The 20,228-nt window shown below is 45.4% G+C and overlaps 1 long non-coding RNA gene across 1 annotated transcript in view; it reads right to left on the reverse strand.

The window, feature by feature from the left end:
- Nucleotides 1-708: 708 nt before the first annotated feature.
- Nucleotides 709-20,228, reverse strand: part of LOC146860804 (uncharacterized) — a 167,735-nt gene continuing 148,215 nt past the window's right edge. The window contains exon 5 of the long non-coding RNA XR_014979205.1: nt 709-975. This is a non-coding gene — a long non-coding RNA (uncharacterized LOC146860804). The remainder of the gene's footprint in view (nt 976-20,228) is intronic.

Below are 20,228 nucleotides of genomic sequence, written 5' to 3' on the forward strand. Positions count from 1 at the left end.
CGAATCCCCCCGAGACTTTCAGGGAAGGAGCGGAGCGGAGCGCCCCACCTATTTTGAAAATTTTGCGAGGATTCGTGAATCGGCGCCAAAGTTATTCCAAATAGAATGTTGCGGATTTCCTATGGAAACACGATCCTAACTATAACTATCTACTGGCGACCGCCAGTAGATAATATATACACATATATATACATGTATATAAAACCACACACAACTTAACTTTGTGGTAAAGGCATATGTGTGGTGAATGCAGGCATGGTAAAGGTATTATGGCAAAGGCATTCCCTAGTTATGATAATGCTGTAAATGTTGTATAGCCTTCCAGTTGCACAATGGTGGGCACTTCAGATAAACTGACACACGGTGCACTCTCTTCTACTCTTGTCTGAGGTCATCAGCATTGCAACACTTATAATATTTGTTATTAGCTGAAAACGATTTTCTTTGATTGGAAGTAGGTTTTCTTATGGGAACGGTTGGAGACCAAGAATCACAATCACCAGTCCAACGATGACTCCTTCTTTGGTTTTTTACCCACAGCTTAAACGGTCACAATTAATGAAGGGAGATCATTTTTGCATTAAAAGCTGTCAGAAATGAATGAAGTGAAAACGTACGGATGCTTTTTCTTGCAAGATACGCATCATACCATATTAGCAAAATGAGTCATCATTCTGCAGCTGCTATTTTATTCATTTTTTCACTTGCCTGAAGAAAATTATTTGTTAAGCAAAATATTACAGTATGACATTACAGCAAAAATAGGTAGGCAAGTTTTCTCTGTGGAACTTAATATGTCGGAATAATGTAAACAATAACCATTTTCTTCATGTTGATCGCATTCATTCAAATCTCTCTGTAAGAAGAGTTCTCGTTTAAAAACAGAGATAGGGCCTGTACATTGGTATTGTCTTCATGGTTGTTTTGTCTCCTCTGAGGATGACGGGGAAGGTAGATTATCAAATGCACCTGCTTCTGTAGAGAAAAACAAAGAAAACTTGTTATACACAAACTATGGTAAATGGCAACATTAATTACAAAATTACAACCTAAATATCTTCAGGGTGATATATATATATAAGGATTTTAAGCAAAACCTTTGGCAATTCAGTCTATAAAGGAGATCAGCCTATAAAAAGTGGGATTGCCCGGTGTTTAATTTTTATATTTTGAGTACATATGAAATGAAAAATGTGCTTTTCAATTTTTTAGAGTGGGCAGTGCTTCGTGGGACTGCTGCCTGTTTTGAAAAAATACTGGTGGCCCCATTCACAAAGGGGAAGGGGTCCATTGGGGACCCCTTACGGTATTTATTCATACACACCAGTGTGACTCGCTATTAGAAACGGATGCCCTTTACACGCCCCTTGCTGGTAGCAATCCGCAAACCCTATTTTGCAAGTCGGTAATAGGTTACCGACTTGCAAAATAGGGTTGGTACATGGTAAAATGTATTTTACCAATGGGCCGTTTGCGACCAGTAAAATGAGTTGTACATCTGGCCCTAGGTCCCCTCCACTAAATTGATAGGCATATCAAACAGTTGTTATGCAAAGAGGTCTCTATTCCCACCCCCTATTCAGAGTTCTGTTTTCACAGTGAACATCATCTGGAACTGATGATCATGATTATTTTAAGATCAAAAATGCTGTGCTGCGTGGCGTGAGCAAGAGAGAGCAGGAGAGTGCCATATCTACAGAGACATGGCACTTTCCTCCCCTTTCGCTAGCACCAACTCACAATCAGGCTGCTGTGCAAAATGCATGCACCTGTGCACCATAGCGCAAGGGTGTCTGAGTGAGTCTAGCACAGGTTTTGAACTGGAAGGGTACCCTTCCAGTACTAAATACTAGGCTTTGCCTAACTTTAAATCATTTCCCACATTGTATGCGTGCTGTACAGTGCAGCACACATGCAAGATTAGAAAAGAAAGGAGAAATAAAAGCTTTCTCCGTGATAGCATCTACTTGAATTGGGTGCTTTTTTAAATAGAAACCCTTTTCTAGTTTTTTAGTGAATAGGGTATGTGTCAAAAACATTAGGTGGTTGTAAACAAATGTACCAAGCACCACACATGGAAAGCCCCCTTGGGCTAAGTAACACAAAGCAGCACTATGCGCTGCTTTGTATTACTTTCAAGTGATTTTCCAGTGCAAAACAATTTTTATGCTGGAAAGTAAATTGGGAATAAGAGATTTTGCATTGATGTGCATCACGTTTGTGACCAAAACATGGCGTAAAACCATAGTAAATATATACCAAAGGGTTTCATTTAGACCCAGGTAGATCGCTCTCCGGTCAGCGATGGTGGCAGAGCTCATTGTCTCTAACACCTGGCTGGCAGACCACCTACCATCCTTAAAGATCACTGTCTGCTTGATGGAGATCTCAATGTTGCACAGAAAGCTGCCACCATAGAGGCTCCCTTCACAGCCTTGAACGTTTGCAGAGTGGGGGCCATGTTTAAAGCACCTACTTAGCATTCCTTGTTGTTAAGCTCCAACAAATTCCAAATCCTGAATATGAAGCAAATTAAATGTTAATTAATGCTATTGTGCCAGTGGTATTAGTGTGCTCATACTTTTCTTTTTATTTTGCCTATTTTGCTGTTAAGCACCTAGGTGCTCTAAAGTGCTTCCAAAATTGTACCCATACTGTTGATGTCACAGAGATCTCCCAGAGCTACCACCATCATTGCATCATCGAACCTCAAGTAAATTCTTCTAGTAATATGAAAACTGTCTGGGGGGACCATGGCTTCAAGACATCAAGCAAAGCTGGCAGTCTCCGGTAGCAATCCACAAAGTTGTGTACTCATGATTGATGGTTGCACACACATACAACTGACTATGATCTATAAGCCAAAAGCTATGTTTGTAACCTTCCATTTCTGAAGAACATATGCTCATAATAGAGCAGGCCAGAGACCTGCTATAACCAGCTTCCCTCGCTCCCTTCTATTGCCATTACTTGGGAATCAATGATTACACTGAATCCATCATGGCTGGCTGACAAATCTTGTTCAGTTTAGTCTGACTACCCTAGGATGCACAAATCTTCCATTTTGATAGTGGCTGCTCTCCCATTACCCTCTCCTTTCACCCAGCAATTCATTCCAGGTTCCTGCTATCAGTCCTTCAGCTTGTAAGAATTCTGGAGATATTCAGGATTAAAGGAGTTATGGAATGGCCTTGTGGTTAATTTGCCTTTTGACATGGACAATATTCCTTTGGCAAGTCCAAAGTGGGGTCTCTGATTGGTTTCTTGATCAATGCAGGTCTGAGTTGGGCAATTCACTTATTTGTCACCGAATACCCTTGTCTGAACAATTATCCAATTTCTTGGCAAGCTTCGAGAAGACGTTTCAGTGAACTGACTGTGAAGCTTCGCAGAGGACGCCTTTTGTGGAATAACCTAGGGAAAGTAAACTATATTGTTCTATTGAAAACAAATTCATGAGCTTGATGCTAAAACTACCTGGGTGGAATGCACTTAGATGACCTTATTTCGAAGAGGGTTATAAGAGGAGTTAAAGGATAATTTGGCAAGATTTCCAGAGCTTCCGCATTTAATGAACTTCTGGATCAGTTTCCCCTGATTGAACAAAGACTTAAGGAAAGAATAGAAAATAGAGAAACCAGAGCCTCACTTTTACTCCTCTTCCCTGAGTTTTTAGGTGGACTGAGCAAAATACTGAGCTACTGATCCTACTAATTCTTAACCTGGTGTGCCGAAAGAACTAATGGAGCATGGGTCCATTAGATGCCCATTGTCAAAAGCTAAAAGAGATAAAAAAAAGTAAGAGAGGCTTGTGTCTCCATTGTGCAAGCCCAAATCACCTGTTGTGAGACTATACTGATTGAGCCAGACCACAAGGCAAATGCCAGATTCTAGCCTTTGCATAGATGCTTCGATGTGTCCAGTTCCTGCATGTTGTATCAGATTTAATTCTTCAAGTACACCCTGGGCAGTTCATCTGTGTTCCAGCCTTCTTAGATTCCAGTGCTTTTGAAATGTATATGGACTTAGACTGTGTCTAGAGACTCCAAATTCTGGTCAGAGAGAAGTCGTTCTTGAATCATGTACAAGCCATTGAGGGATCTCCATTGATGTCAGGTTTAGTGACTTCCATCAAGGTTCCTAACTTAGTGTCTTAAGGCACTCATAAAGAGATGGTTGCCTTTGATCTAATCACATCTCCGAACTATGTCATAACCCTCTGGATACCATGGTGGAAATAACATAAACCCTATTTCAATTGACACACAAGGGTTGTCTCTCTTTTCTCCTGACTTTTTAAACACAGTTGTTATTCTGACTGGGGCTATTGGGCTCCAGTGGTACAAGATTTTTCTGAAGACCAATCTCATTCCATTATAACCCAGACCTTGAAAATTGCTATGGCTTATCATGAGTTTTTAAAAGTCTTTCAGGAGCCTACTTCTTTGTCACTCCCTCTTCATACTGACAAGGCTGCGCGTCTCTTCTTGCACTTGGCACTTTAGCTGCTACTTTTCATATTTTTAATACCTTTCCTTGACCCCAGAGCTTGCTCGTATTTCTCCACACCTCCATACTTTGAGCCTCCCTCCGGTCCACCACAGCTTAGCCGTTTGTGTGGAGGGCGGGCTCTTTCCTTCTCTGCGGCAAACGCTCCAATAGCAACGCACTTCCGGTTGGGCTCCGGTTGGGCTCCGGAGGGCGGGAATGGCCTGGCGATCTCTTCTATTTTAGATGAGGATATCGAGATCGCACAACGGATACTGACGAGGCTGCGCGTCTCTTCTTTGCACTTGGCACTTGAGCTGCTACTCATGTTAACATCTTGCTGCTTACTTATTCCACTGTGTGTTTTACGACTGTTTTTAAACTTTTAATATTTTAAATACCATTCCTTGACCCCAGTGCTAGCTCATATTTCTCTACACCTCCATACTCCAAAAGCAACACACTTCCGGTTGGACCCCGGAGGGCGGGACTAGGCTGGCGATCTCCTCTATTTTAGATAAGGAGATCGCGACAGCGCAGCGGACGTGCGCAGCGGGCCCCCCGCTGGCACGCCAAAGGCGTGTCTATGGCAAGCTCATCCGGGCCCGTCCGTGGCTGGACGTTGCCAGATGCCAGGCATGCTGTTGGTTTCGCTAAAAACAGGCTCACCTATGCCCCGGCCAATCTCCTGGATATTAGGAAATTTGTCGGTACTTGTAACCACTCCTCAGGGCTCCTTCCAGAGGGCCCATTTTGCTGTCTGTACTGTGGATTCAAATCCTGGTCATTGACCCCCTCATTGACTTCTCTTACCTCACGTTCTGATTATGTCATTAAACTACTCAGCCTTAATTGTCGCTCATTAGTTAAACACCATTCTGACATTTATGACATGCTATCTGAGGAATCCCAAGATACCCTTTTTTTAACCCAGACCTTGCTATCGGCCCACTCTGAGTCAGTGCTAGGACTGGCCCTCCCACAGGGGTGTAACATTGGGACCCTTAATAGAGAGTCTAGAGGTGAGGACATTGCCCTGATTTTTAAATCTTGCTACACTTGTTCTTTCACTAAAGAGACTCTAGCTGGCTGTGAGTGCGCTCACTTCGGGCTCTCTCTGAACGCCTGCTATACAATGTCTGGGTTACTTATATATCGTCCACCCGGAGCCTCTAAAGAGTTTAGGTCGTCGCTTGAGGAAACTGTTAATATCTTGGCAACAAGGACAGCCAATTTTAGTGTCATCTGGAATTTGAACCTGCACTTATATAAAATTCCCAGGAAACGGAGTTGGGCAACTTCTTGGCTGATTTGGGTGCCTGTCAGCTGATGCAATTGGTTCAGGGTCCCACTCACTCTGCAGGCCATCTGCTGAACCCGGTGTTCACAAATCTCCCTTCTTTATCAGTCCACACTCCTATTCCACTCTGCTGGTCAGATCACTATTTGATTTCCATGTCTCTCTCAGGGGTCTTCCCTCTGCTGAAGCAACGTCAGAAGGCTGTTTTTAAACACCCCTGGCATAAACTTGATCTCGTCCAATTTCATGATCTTCTCCCTAGAAATGCTTTCAGCATGCCAGACGACACTTATGCTGCTGATAAAGCACTCTCAGATTGGATTTGCAGTCCCCTTGATGCACTTCTCCCGGTGAAGGGGTCAGTTAGCCGTAGCTCCAAATCCAGCCCATGGTATAATGATGATCTCGCCATTTTATGTAAAACATCCAAAACGCTGGAATGGTCATGGAGACGGGAGTATGACCCTTCGCAAAAGAAGTGTTATCAAGCAGCAATAAAATGCTACCATAGGGCCATTCACACTGCGCGTGCAGCCTATTTCTGCAGGGAAAATCAGGAGCAGTGGTAATCTTTCTAAAACTATCTTTTCCATACTGAAAAGTTTAAAACAGCCTGGGGTCCCGGTAGCGCCTCCTATTTCCTTTAACAAGCAGTGTGAGGCTCTTGCCACATTTTTTGTTTAAAAAGTGGAGAATATTTATCTGTCCTTTACTCACACTGTTATCAGTTCTGACCCCGCGCTGGTTCCACCCCCCACTCATACGTTGGATGCATTTCCGCTCGTCTCCTTGGGGGAGCTACGGTTAGTTTGCACCAAGATCAAATCTGTCTCCCCTTCTCATCCCCCCAAAACCTGACCAGTTCATGAGATTGCTACCTTCGATCTTGTCACCTCTGAGTCAGGTGATCAATAAATCTTTGTCTAGAGCGACTGTTCCTAACACTTGGAAGCAAGTAAGGGTGGTTCCTCTGCTCAAGAAACCTACACTAGACGCTGCTAAATTGGAAAACAATCGCCTGATCTCTCTTCTGCCGTGGACCGCTAAGATCACTGAGACTTACGTCAATTCCATTCTTACCAGATTTTTTGAAGAAAACAACTGCCTCGACATCTCTCAGAACGGCTTCCGCTCAGGTCACAGTATGGAGACTGCTCTCCTGGCTGTCATCGAGCATCTTAGGCTCACTTTAGATGAGGGACGTACGTCGGCTCTGATTCTTTCAGACCTCAGCGCCGTATTTGATACGGTCTCTCATCGGATCCTGCTACGCAGGATGAAGGAGGCAGGTGTTGTGGGCCCGGCCTTGGCCTGGTTTGCTTCCTTTCTCTCTAATAGGACCTTCCAGGTTGTAGCCCCTCCGTTCGCCTCCACGTTCCATGCCAACAAACAAGGGGTCCCTCAGGGCTCCATGTTGAACCCCTCGCTTTTCAATCTTTATGTTCAACCTCTGGCGGTCCTGGTGAGGAGCAGAGGGCTTACCATTGTATCATATGCTGATGATACACAGCTGGTGGTGGCTCTCTCGGACAACACAGGGGTGTAGCATCAAAGTTTCAGGAAGATCTCATGGCTGTCACCGCTGTGGGGGGACTGGTGGTGGGCGGCCATATTGGGCTGTGCACCTACTCCTAAGCAGGTGGTGAAAGATCTTGGAGCATGGGTTGATTCGGACCTCAGCTTTCAGTTTCAAACCAAGAAAGTTGGAGGGACCTGCTTTGGCATACTTCGGGGGCTTAAACCATTACTTATGTTTTTTGACCCATCCTTCAGGCAAATGATCATCCAGGCCTCCATTTTTATCAATACTGGATTATGCCAATGCACTGTATTTAGGGGTCAACAAGACCAAAAACCTGAGACTACAGCGAGTTCAAAATGCGGCGGCTAGAACCCTGCTGGTTCTTCCCAGAACCTGCCCCACCTCTAGGGCAATCCGTCGGCTGCACTGGCTTCCTGTTGTCAACCGAATGGAATTTAAGGTCCTGCATTGAAAATCTTGACATTTTGTTCAATCTGCTGTCACCTTACTGCCCTACGCGCCAGCTTTGCTCAACGGGACAACATCTGGCAACTGTGCCTCGTATGAGGAGGGCACGGTAGGGCGGGCACTCTTTCCGTTTCTTGGCTGCCAAGCTTTGGAATGTTCTGCCATTCTCTGTTCGTGCCATGGAGAAATACATGGTCTTTCGCAGAGCTATTAAAACCCATCTCTTCCCCACAGCCTAGTGCCTTCTTCTGATCTCCAGCCTCTATGTTCTGCTTCAGCACTAGGACACATCTTTTCTGAGGCAGCTGTGCGCTTTACAAAGCATGTTAACATAACATAACATAGGGTTTTGTATTGGGCAATTCTGAGCGTAACCACAGCCATATTTTCCTATAGCAAAATATACTCTCTTTCCCAGCATATGGAGCAGTTTCAGATGGAATATTTGGATTTAAGTCTTCAGATAGTCTTAATGTCTGGTCAACAACATTCCCTTTGGGGCTTCCTCTCTTCTTAGTCACAAAGAAGTGCAAAGAGCTAAGACTTTGCATTGATTATCGTGGATTGAATAAGACCAACATTAAGGACTGTTGCCTGGTTACACCGATCAAGGACATCATTGAGCCCACTCGGGGTGTTAAATATTAATATAATCGCATGAAGCATACCATCTTCTCCAGGTAAAGAAGAGTGATGAGTGGAAGGTGGCATTTGAAAACCTTTTTGGTGCTATGAATATCTGGTCATGCTCTTTGGCCTTAATAATGCTCCAGTAGTTTTCTACAGACTCGTTAATAGACATCCTGAGCCAGTTTCTTGTGGTGTATCTGGAGGACGTCCCGATCTTTGTTGCTTCCTTTACTGAACATAGATTTCATGTTCATTCCATCTTTCTACATCTAAGGGAAACCCGCCTATTCTTTGAAGCAGAGAAGTGAGAGTTTGAAAGGGCAGAAGTGGAGTATTTTGGGTGTAGTCTCACAGAGAGTGGATTATCTATGGAACCTTCTAAGATTTCGGCCATCTTGGACTGTCTGACCCTTAAGTCCATCAAGGAGACCTTTATTTTCTATGTACTAACTAACTTGTACAGACAGTTTAAAAATAACTTTGCTGAAATGATTAACCATTTATCCACCACTTTGAATAAGGAGATTAAAACTAAAGGTTTTTCTTTGACTTTTCAAGCAGAGAAGGGCATTGTCAGTCTCAAGAAGGCTTTCCCCAAGCTCCTTTTCTCAGCTGCCCAGATCTACCCAGGAAGATTTTTGTGGTTACTGATGCTTCAAATTTTGCCATTGGAGCAGTGCTACATCAGCTCCAGACGGACACAACCTGGAGAATCACATTTTGTATCTCTCTCATATCCTGATCCCTCCAGAAGTACTTGATGCACTGCAGAGTCAAGTACTCTTGGCCTACCATCAGAATCTATATTTTGTCCAGCAGGCCTTGTTGATCCCTACTTAGGTTCTGGAAATGTTTTACGATGCTGCAGTAGCAGGTCATCATGAGGTTAAGTCAACCTTGGAACTAATCCTATGTTCCTTCTGGTGGCCTACTGTTCACAAGGATGTAGAGCTTTGTGTTAAATCCTGACCTGAGTGTGCACAATCCAAAGCAGTCCAGGATAAACCTTTTTGCTTTTTCCAGAATTTGCCTGTCCCTCCTCATTGATGGCACACAGTTTTTACCAGCTTTTTCCGGGAGTTACCCTCTTCAGCAGGAAACCAATTGATCATGGTCACAATAGACCTTGTTTCAAAATAGCTCACTTTTCTTTGTTCCGAAGGCTTCAATCTGTCAGCATGAAATCAAGGAAATCTCTGGCTGATATATTCTTGACCTTAGACAGGGGCTCCCAGTATGGCCCAGGTTATGACATTCAGTTTGCGCTACCATGGGTATCTATCAAGCTCTGTCCTCAGGTTACCATCTGTAGTTTAATGGACAGACTGATAGGGTCAACGAAAGTCTTGAATAGGTCTGGCCAAAATGTTAATCATGCCGGAGTAATCCCAGTAATTTTGGGACAGGAAATTACGAAAATGATGTGGCTATGCATGCTTGCATATTTTAGAGTAACTTTAGGCAAAAATGCCTAGCGCAAGATCAGAAGAATAGAGCGCAAGTGGCTGCAGGGTGCTGCTGTTCATGTTAGGTTATATTTAGGGCCATGTTCTAGGTGCCGAATGCATTTTCGGGTTCAAGTTGTTTAGAAGAGGGCTTTTTGCACTATGAAAACAGTGCTAAATGCAGGATTATGCTGCTCGTGTAATTCTGTTTAATCTAATGTAATTTTGCTATAATAATCACATACGTATGCCACAGCAAATTACACGAGTTAAGTCTATCCTTGAACACTACATGAGAGGTGTGGCGCCGCGGCCAGGGCGACTCACTCTGGAATCTGGGGATCACGGTTCGATCCCCGGCGCTGGAGGCAGATTAGCCCAGCACCATGTGACTCTGGGCAATAGCTTGCTTAATCTTCCCGACGGCCCCCAGCGCCTAGAGACCCTTACGGGTGATTGTTCGCGCTTTACAAATGTGGATTATTATTATAATGTGGATGTTTTTGCAATGCCACTCAAAATAACTGGGCATAATATTTTCCTTAACATAGTTCCCGCATAACAACTCTGTTCACTCTGCTACCAAGGTTTTCTATTCTTTTGTATCCAAGGTTTCCATCCTCATTCCTTTCCATCTTCTACATTCTCCACTCTTTTCATGTCTAAACTGATTCTAATTTCCTAAAGCAACTTGACTCTGAACTAAAAGTGATTGCCCAGAAGGTTAGATCAGATGGATTAAGAAGACTGGTAACAAACTTTAAGGTGGGAGAGAAGGTGTGGGTATCTTTCAGGTTTATGCCCTCTCAAAACTTTCCAGTCTGATGTTGTTCATCATTTCTGGCCCCTTTTCAATAATCAAACAAATAAATCCTGTTGCCTTTAGGCTCAGTCCTCCTAACTCCTGAAAGATTTCACTCTACCTTCCATGACTCTCATATGAAGCCTTTTTTGCCTGATTCTTTTCCTAAGAGTTCTTCACACACTCCTGTTATGGTAGATAGTGGACTGGACCAGAGTGCACAGTGAGATATGTGATCCCTGTATTTTTAGACCCTGCTTACAGATTCCTGTTTTTCTACAATCCTGTGAAGGCTTTGCCTATCAAGGAGCCTTTTTTAACACCTTTGGCTTTTTCCTCCTGAGAAAGTGTCAGTTTCTTTTTGGCAGTTATCTACTAAATCTTTCAGAGTGTGATGACATTGTGGTTTCTGGGAACAGCCAGCCTTACATCGGACAGCGGATGACCCAGACCTAGATTACGAATAAGTGTTCATCCCTGAACATGTATATGTGGATTTCTAGGTTGGAGACACACACCCTCAGCTTTGTTAGTAACAACTTGGGTAACTGCAGTAGCTTTTTAGCACTTGCACTTCTTTCAGATTCATTAGTGTCCAAGTTACATGTATTCTTTGTGAGAACACATTCCAAGATGTTAGAATCATACCAGAATAATTGTGCATTTGTCATTCTCCATGAGGGTACACTGTCTGATTCCTAAACGGAAAGGAAAAGGTCAATGGCGGAAATCAGTTTATGGCTGGCAAATTAGATCTTTCAGAAGTTAATATGCTGTTTATTGCAATTATTTGAGGAAAACAATGGACACAAGTATAAAGCAATGCTGTATGTTTTTTCTCAAGACAGCAACGTTGTGTGATTTTCATAAAACTCACTCTTCCAAAGTATAAACCGAGGAAGGGCTGTAATGCCACTTCACTCTTCTGTGAGGACCCCTGTAGTATACTGCACCAAGTTTTCCTTTTCCGTTGCACTCTTCGATGATAACTTCTGTTGGTAGAATAGTGCAACTACAGCTTTCCATCTCCATCTGCATTGTACTCTTCTGTGAGGACCTCTGTTGATAATACAGAGCAACAAGTTTTCCAACGACATTGTATTCTTCTGTGAGCCGCTCCTCTCTGCAAGGTCACCCCAAACCTTTTTCCTTCATCCTTCCTGTTTTCTGAATTGAATTTTTGTTGACATTAGGATTCTGTGCACTTTATCACTGCTAAGCAGTATGAAAATGCTTGTGATCTCTCCCTAAAATATGGCAAAGTTGCCTTATGCCTGATTGCCATATTTAATTTACTGATAAGTCCTTAGTATATGGTAATAAATGTGCACAGGGCCTTTAAATTAAATGCTACTCGTGGGCTTGCAGCATTCATTGTGCCACCGACTAGCAAGTAACACTTAAAACATGTCTCAGGCCTTTTCTGTGAGGACCTTTGTTGGTGTTCGAGTGCAACAGGTTTTCCATCTACTATGTACTCTTCTTTGAGGATCTCAATTGGTAGTATAGTGCAACTGCAGCTTTTCATCTCCTTTGAAATCTTTTGTGAGGTTCTCTGTTGCACATATAGTGCAATTTCAGCTTCCAAGCAGAAGCCACCCCCTAAGAAGGCTTTGAGGGCCGGCACCATAACGGACGCCAGAGCTCTGCAAAGAGCCAGTTTTAGCCACCTGGAAGCACCCCGAAGCAGAATGGGTGCTTCCCTTGCGGCAAACTCGCACCAGCGAGGCACCTAGTCACCTGGCCAATGGGGGGGCCAGGTGATGTGTTGAACCCCCCAATCATTGTGCTATTCCAGTATCGCAGGAAAATCGTAAGGGGGATATAAGGCCCCGCTCCCCACACTATGGCTCACTACTACATCGTGGAGCTGGGGAGCTGCGCCAAAGGTTTTTCGAGACCCACACCTACACAGCAGCAGTGTCACAGTGCTGGCAGATGAGAGGGGTACATTTGGTTGGTTATGGAGGCACACCGACAGGGGTGTGTGTAGAAGGAGGGCCACTCACTTTGGGATGCCTTACAGCTGGGTGAGTAGGCCTGACGAAAGGGGGTAACAAACGGAGACGGCGCTCGCAGCCCAGACCCCGCTAGACAGCTGGGCACAAAAAGAGACTAGCAAGGTAGCAAGTTGGGGCCTAAGTCTGGGGAGAGGCTACCCCCCACATGCAAAGTGGGGTGGAAACCAACAGAACAATGATTGACCCCAATAGTGGCAGGAAAGGAGAGACACCTGCAAGACGGCAGAATAACAAACTGTCAGGGTGATTTAGGACACTGTGATATGCAAATGAGTTATGACAAGCAAGTGATTTTGACCAACAAATGATTTATGGCCAATTATTTATGACCAGTAATGCAGAATGATTTACGACTGTTCATAACACAAATGATTTACGATACCCAAATGATTTATGACAAGATTTATGATTAGCAGCAAAATGATTTATGACACCCATTTTTATGATGGTTCATGATAATGATTTATGACCCACGCCATAAAAGTATGTCCAGGGGATTGCAAAATAAGTATGTATATAAGGGTAATAAAACTGTGGCCAACAACGACCACAAAACTACAATGAGTGTTGGCTGTCCTTTGGTAATACATATATAAGAAGATTTCATGCCATCCTGGAATGGGCACAGTGCAGGTGTTATGCAATCTCCTCTGAGGGCGACTGTTTGCAATACAGTGCAAAAAACTTTCCATCTCCCTTTGCTCTCGTATGAGCGCACATATAGCCTGGTGCAGTGCAAAACAAAATATGCTTTGCATATACCACCCATGACTGAGATAAGTAATTAAATGCTTGATGAAAGATGTACAATAGTTCCTCATACGTTCCACAAAAATCAAAAGGACACATCTAAGCTGATGGGAATACATGACAATAAAATGCTACAGTGCCATGATACAATGTGTGTTTAACAATGTCTCAAGCCAGTAGTGGAAGAAGACTGTCCTGAAGCCACATTCTACATGCATGGCGTATATATTTAATGCTATTTGACAAAATGGTACAATGAACCATTACACGCCAATCCTCATACTTGAGTAAACATCTTTATACATGAAACCAAAAAATATACTTACATTCTTATGTGATCAAAATTACCACAGAAAAAATGAAGTCAAGGTCAGACATATATTCTTTACCAATGTTTGTGTAGAGTTTGCAAGACCTTTAGAAATCGAGCCAAATACCTCATTAAAAAGCATTTATGTTCACATTATAACTAACAAGTATAAACCTTCAGGCCTGGGAGCTGACAATGCAATCTTTCCCTGCAATAGACATTGGGGGGCACAACGTTCAGTCCACAGACAGTGATGACACTGGGCAATAGCACACGATGCATGAGGGAATGTGACTTGATGCCTCCCTGACGAGTGACCCTAGGACATTTACTAATGCTGGCATTGTGTATGTTCTGTGGTTCATCATAGCCTGTGCTGCCATGAACAATGCTCACAAGGCCCGGCACGACTCGCAGGTTGGGGGAGCGTGGGGAGGGAGGGCAGGGCCGGACTGAGAACCAAAACCGGCCCTGGCAAAGTGCTCGGGGAGAGTGCCCCCAAGCTCTTTGCCAGGGCCGGTTTTCGGCCGATTTTGTTACAGGGCCGATTATGCCGCAAAAACGGCCCTGTAACAAAAACGGCCCCCAGGTGCCCAAAACAGGCCCCAGCCGTGCAGCCCACCGGGGGATTGCCCGGTGCCTGCTACAGGCCAGTCCGGCCCTGAGGGAGGGGCGTTAGTTTAATTAAAAAAGATAATTAAACTTTTCTGGCTGGGTCCCGCATCTTCTCTGCTTGCCTGTTCTCCAGGAACAGGAAGCAGAAGCCGGCAGCCAGGCTCCCTCCCTTCCCTAAGTCAATCACAATGCTGCTAAAGCAGCGTTGTGATTAGTCGGGACGCCGACGAGCCAGGGTCTAATGGGGAAGCCATTTTCTCCATGTAGGCTGCATGGAGAAAAGGAGGAGTGTGCATGCCTGGTTTAGGCGGCCCCAGGGGACCAACCAAACAGTCTTTGTGCATGCTGTAGCGGGCAGGCACACCACTCCTCCCCTCCCCTGCTCTCAGAGCAGCTGAGACCACCCCCCACCCACAACGAAACTTTAAATGGTAATAACGAAAGTTGTTACCTTTGGGCGATGCTCCTCTGCCCTAGTGGAGGAGCCGCCCCTACACAAATAGTTTCAATTCTGTTTTCCCTCTGTCTCTCCGAAGTTGGCATTTGGGCTTTTTTGTCCCTCTTTTACATGGACATATTTGCGAAGCATAAGTGTATAGTACTACAGTCCTAATGCCAGACTTGTGAACAAACATGTCAGAAGCATGCTGGGAAGTGGAGGCGTATAGCACTATGGACTTGTCAGTTATGTTCACTAAATTGGTTTGTTGCGGCAACACTAAACAGCTCACGTTTTCCAAATTTTGACATGTGCTGGTGGGAAATGATGGACGACTGGGCAAGAGTCAAATGACTAAGAATGGTAAAAATCAATCAGGTATGTTCGAAAAAATAACCTTCAGAGACATTTATGAAAGGCAGTTAATCCATTTATCAACTATTCCAGCTCAACCGACTCTGAAGTCTCCATCCAAGAATTTGTTTGGTTATAGTGTGCACTATTTAGATTGTTTAATGCCCTTACTCTTTCAGTTGCTCACTCTAGCCAATAAATCTCTCTAGCAGTAGTGTAAATGTCACACAAATGTCAGGGCTATCGGAATTATGTGGCAGGGGGAAGGCGGGGGGAACAGATTATGCTGTACGGTTTACCAAATTATGTGGAATGAAAAGACAAATTATGCGGAGTAATGCAACGTGTTTTCTTCTAGTATTACTTAATATTTTGTCATTGTTACAGGCGCTAGCACGGTCTGGGCAAAGGTTTCACCACATTAGTGCGAGTTTAATTCCCAAATACAGCAATAATCAACAGAAAACTGACCAGTCGACCTTTGTGAAAGCTCTCCCACTTCGAAACAGCATGGGTAGCCCTGTTTTCAGTAATTTTAGATCCGTTTGAGCTACAAACATTTATCTTTTGTTTAAATTTGCAGAATATACAGCAGGTTATAGATATTGTGGCACATGCAGCAAGTCCATAATTATGCAAATAATGCTACTCCAGCATAATTGCATAATGCCAGTGGCCCTGACAAATGCTCTGTGAACCTATTAGGTGTGACAATGCAATTGTACAAGAGTGACTATGAAAGGCCTAAAAATTAGAAATGCGCCCAATATCATGACACTTCGCCGCCCCGAATATATCCTGACTTCCATCCTGACCCTTGACGCCATAAATCTACATCAGTGGGGATCAGAAGGTGTGCTGCGTCGGAGGAGCACTGGACGCCTGCCAACCAGAAGATCTGAGGTGTAATTTGAGCCTTTCCAACACTACGATCGGCACGGTGCTTTCCAAAATAGCATCCTGCCGGAGCAGCCCGCGGAGACGCAGTGAGTCCACGACCCACTAAGGCTGTGAGATGGAAGTGGAGTGCGCCATAATAACACTTGGGCAATCAACTGGGGTTTAGCAGCAAACTTGCCCTCCCACGCCGCTAACACCGCAACAAGGTGCAATAAACACCCATCTGGAGCAGGTGAAGACCTTGAACTGCGGAGGCGGACAGGGAGAAGCAATCGCGCCTTGCCGGTGGGGGAGTGGTTCTCTACCCTTGGGCGCCATGCCGGACTGAGGTGCGGACCGAACATCAAAGCCCAGTGAGAGGTTCTGTGCCCCCTCCACGTTTCCCTCGTCACTGCGGGTGGCAGGTGACTGCTGTGGAGGCCGCAATAATCACCCCGCCTGGACCCGAACAATCCTGGGGAACTTTCATGGGCCTACAGGGGAAGACCAGGAGACTGGGGGCTAGAACTCAGTCCGTAGCGCTGACAGAAGTAATCCAACGGGACTGTTGATGGACTCTTTCTTCCCCCCACAGATTCCAGCAGCACGGGTGTGGTCAGACGAGATAAGTGCTGAGGAAGTTCGTGAATTTGCAGTCCCCAGCACAGTCCTTTAGTCCTGGACTTTGTGGGTGTAGTTAATGCAGCTCCAACGCCCCATAGTGTGGATACAGGACCTGCTGGCTGCGCCAATCTGAGGTTTTGTGGCGTTCAACCTCACACACATGGTGTGATTTTACAGGGACATCGGTGGGGGACACAGAGCTACGAGGGACACCCTTGTCTAACTCCTGTCCCTAGTGGGACCAAGAATAAGTCCTAAAAGCAACCCAGTTGGCCTGGGCTCTTCCTCTCCCCACCCCACGGGTGCCCTCTATCTGTCACATGAACACCGAGGTAAGTGGCGGGGGAGTGGACGGAGACGTGGGCCTTGATGCCCTCTTTGGAAATCGCAATTGGCAGAAGGGGCACTAGGGCCTACACATTAGCCTATACGGCCTGACAGACACCGTTTACGCTGCTCCAAAGAGTTACGATATAACCTCTATGGAGTGAGTTTTGAGGAGGCTGCCGGCGGTGCTACAGGGGCCACCACTGTGGGGGAGAGTGCCTAGCCACAACAGCCTACCACCCGATCGCCTGAGATGGCGTGGAATAAGGAGCCTAAATCGTCGCGACAGGGAAAATTGGACCAATTTGCCAAAGTGCTCCCTGCACCAGTGGGAGCGGAGGGAGGTCTCGTTCTTCTTTCAGAAAATACGGCCATACTGCAAGCGATTCATACATCACAAGAAAGCTTGGAAGGGAAAATGGCAGAGATACGTTGGAGGTCACACTATTACGCCATGATTTACGAAAACTCTCAGAGCGAGTTACTGAGGCGGAACACCGTATCACAGAACTAGAAGATATCTCTCAATCCACGTGGAAAGACGTGGCAGGACTTCAATGAAAGAGGTGGCCTGGAGGGTCGACCATGCAGAAAACAGGGCCCACAGAAATAACTTCAGATTAATCGGTTTTCCGGAAAATGCGGAACAAACAGATCCGGGACAGTTTCTCCTGACATTTCTAAAAGACACCCTTCCAGATACACAATTCTCGACCTGCTTTGTCATTGAACGAGCGCACCAGATACCTAATGTCTGCCACAGGGGGCACCTCCAGGGCCTTTGATAGCTTGTTTCTTGAACTTTCAAGATAGAGATTTAATACTCCGTGAGCTGAGGCAGAAGGGGGAGATTAAATACAAAAACACACGAGTGATGGTATTCCCGGACTATTCCTGTGATGTGCAAAAGCAAAGACGGACTTTTGAACCCGTTCAAGGCGAAACTTCGAGCACTCGGAATCCGGGTTAAACTTAAAGTCAACTTTCAAGGCACTACATTGTTCGTTCAAACCCCAGACGAGGCATGGTCGCGGATCGAGGAGCTGCCCCTGCTAAGGCATAGAACACCCCAAATTCAAGCTCAGTAAATGGAAAAAAGGACGGGCCCAAGCCAGGAAAGGCCCCCAAAAAAAAGAGATCAGAGACGAGTGTTGAAAGTCCGGTCCAAAGCCGGGAGAACACCGGGGAGGTCTTTGAGGCCTAGAGAAAGCAAGTCACAAATATCAGACTCAGACAATGATGCCATGCAGGATCAAGCAGCACACAATTTGCGGAGATAGAGTGATAACGTCACCACTGAACTGTCAGAGAGAGAAGAATTAGCAATGCAGATAGTGAACACCCTTTACTGGAGAGCATTCAATGACTGAAGCTCCAGACCCGATCCTGCTTGACACAAGTACGAAGCAATTGCATCCGACCAGCAATGGCGAAGAGGAATGGGATGAGGAGCCGGACGGCCGCTGAAAGACAATAAGACAACCATAGGGCCTGGAAGACACATAGAACGTTGGCCTGGGAAAGGGAAGTATACTGTGTGTTGGGCACGTGGACAGCATAGAATATATAGCTTGGGGCATTTCAGACCATTCACCGCTTCTCTTGACAGTGGGCAGGAGGGGCGGCAACCAGGTAGCGAATTGGAGGCTGAGGTCATGGGCCTTGAAGGATGAAAGGGTTGCTAAATATTATAAATATGACGCATCATTGGTGTCGCAAGGAGGGCGCACTGAGAAGTGACGCATCGCTGCTTTCACGCAGCGATGCGTCACTTCTCATAAATGAGGCCCTGTGTGTTTATGATTGCACACGAGTCACCCACAGGAGGAGCAGGGGTCTTATCTGGTTTCTGACCAGGTTATCGCACACGTGGGTTAGAGTTAGTAAGTGCCTTGTGTGCTGCATGTTTTACAAATACAGAATAGTATGCAAAATAATTCAATTTTGTAAGTCCCACATAATGTAGTCAACTCTGCCACATAATTTGAGCCTCCATTACCTTAGGGTCCCTGGCACTAGATGCAGCACCTTCATGTTGACTTTGCTTTTCTGTTTATATCGAGTCGATCAGAGAGGCACACTTCTTGCAATATTATTACATTGAGCAAAAGCATCTGTGCTGTACCTTTTATCTTTGAACGTGCAAAAGCCTACACTTGCTTGTCATGATAGGTTGTGGGGCATCGCGCTAGCTCCCTGCATTGGATGACCGGGAGAGGAGCCCAGTAGTGCAGATGCCTGGAGGAACCAGCTAATCAACAAACCTCGATTAAATCTCAAATTAGGGCTCTGCAGTGTGACGTCTATTTTTAAACACGACGGTCGCTTCTAAATGAGTGTTTTATGAGGCGCATTTGTAAACACCCGCTGATTATGGGAATAAAACATGTGAGGAGGGACATGGGATACAGGTTGAATGCGTGTGACTGCAGATCTTCAGCTGTAACAGGCCACCCTGACAACTGAAGATAAATGACTGTGGCGCGCACTAATTCAAAGAGCTATTATAATTGATAAAAACACATTGAAGCAGAGTGAGATACCGAACTCCTGGCACGTCTGACTCACATACTTTGGAGGCGAGCAGCAATTCCGGGCCGCCTTGTGGCCTCAACAACTACTGCGGCAAACACTGTCGCCGCCAGCCCAGGCATGATTCAGAGACTCACACAGCAAGTGTCCTGGGGCTCCAGCGGCCTGGACCACTTTAGTCCATGAGGTTGGGCTGCGTATGATCATTATCTTTTACAGATAAACCCTCCGGTGCCAGCAACGTTGGCTGCCTTTGCCACTTCTGCAGCCTCTCTCAACTTCAGCCACGGGCTCACTCAGCCGCAGGACCTGATGTCCCACCTCAGCCTATTAAAGTGTGCCTTGCTAAAATGACTTGAGCAGTCATCTGTGGTGTCGGGAATGATTCTTACAATGTAGCAGCTAGCTCAGTCAGCTCCCTCAAGCCTGCCAGGAGGAGCAGCGGGCATAGCGCGCTGCTACTCCAACTTTAGTTTAGCATTGGTGCATGATAAGCAGCGCTAGTTTGGCTTGACAGCCGAGGAGGCGCTATGCCTAATATACATGACTTTGCATTTCAGTGCGGTGATGCGGACCACCACACTGAAATGCGTTAGTCTCACTGCTGATGCGTGGTACTTGGCAGGACTGCTAGAAATACAGCCACAAACCCCTGAGTGGGTCAAGGGGAGGGCGCCCCACAGTTTGAAGGCCTCTGGCCTATGGTAATACTGGGAAAAAAG

The sequence above is a fragment of the Triturus cristatus genome, chromosome 3_1, assembly GCF_964204655.1.
Source record: "Triturus cristatus chromosome 3_1, aTriCri1.1, whole genome shotgun sequence".
NCBI lineage: Eukaryota > Metazoa > Chordata > Amphibia > Caudata > Salamandridae > Triturus > Triturus cristatus.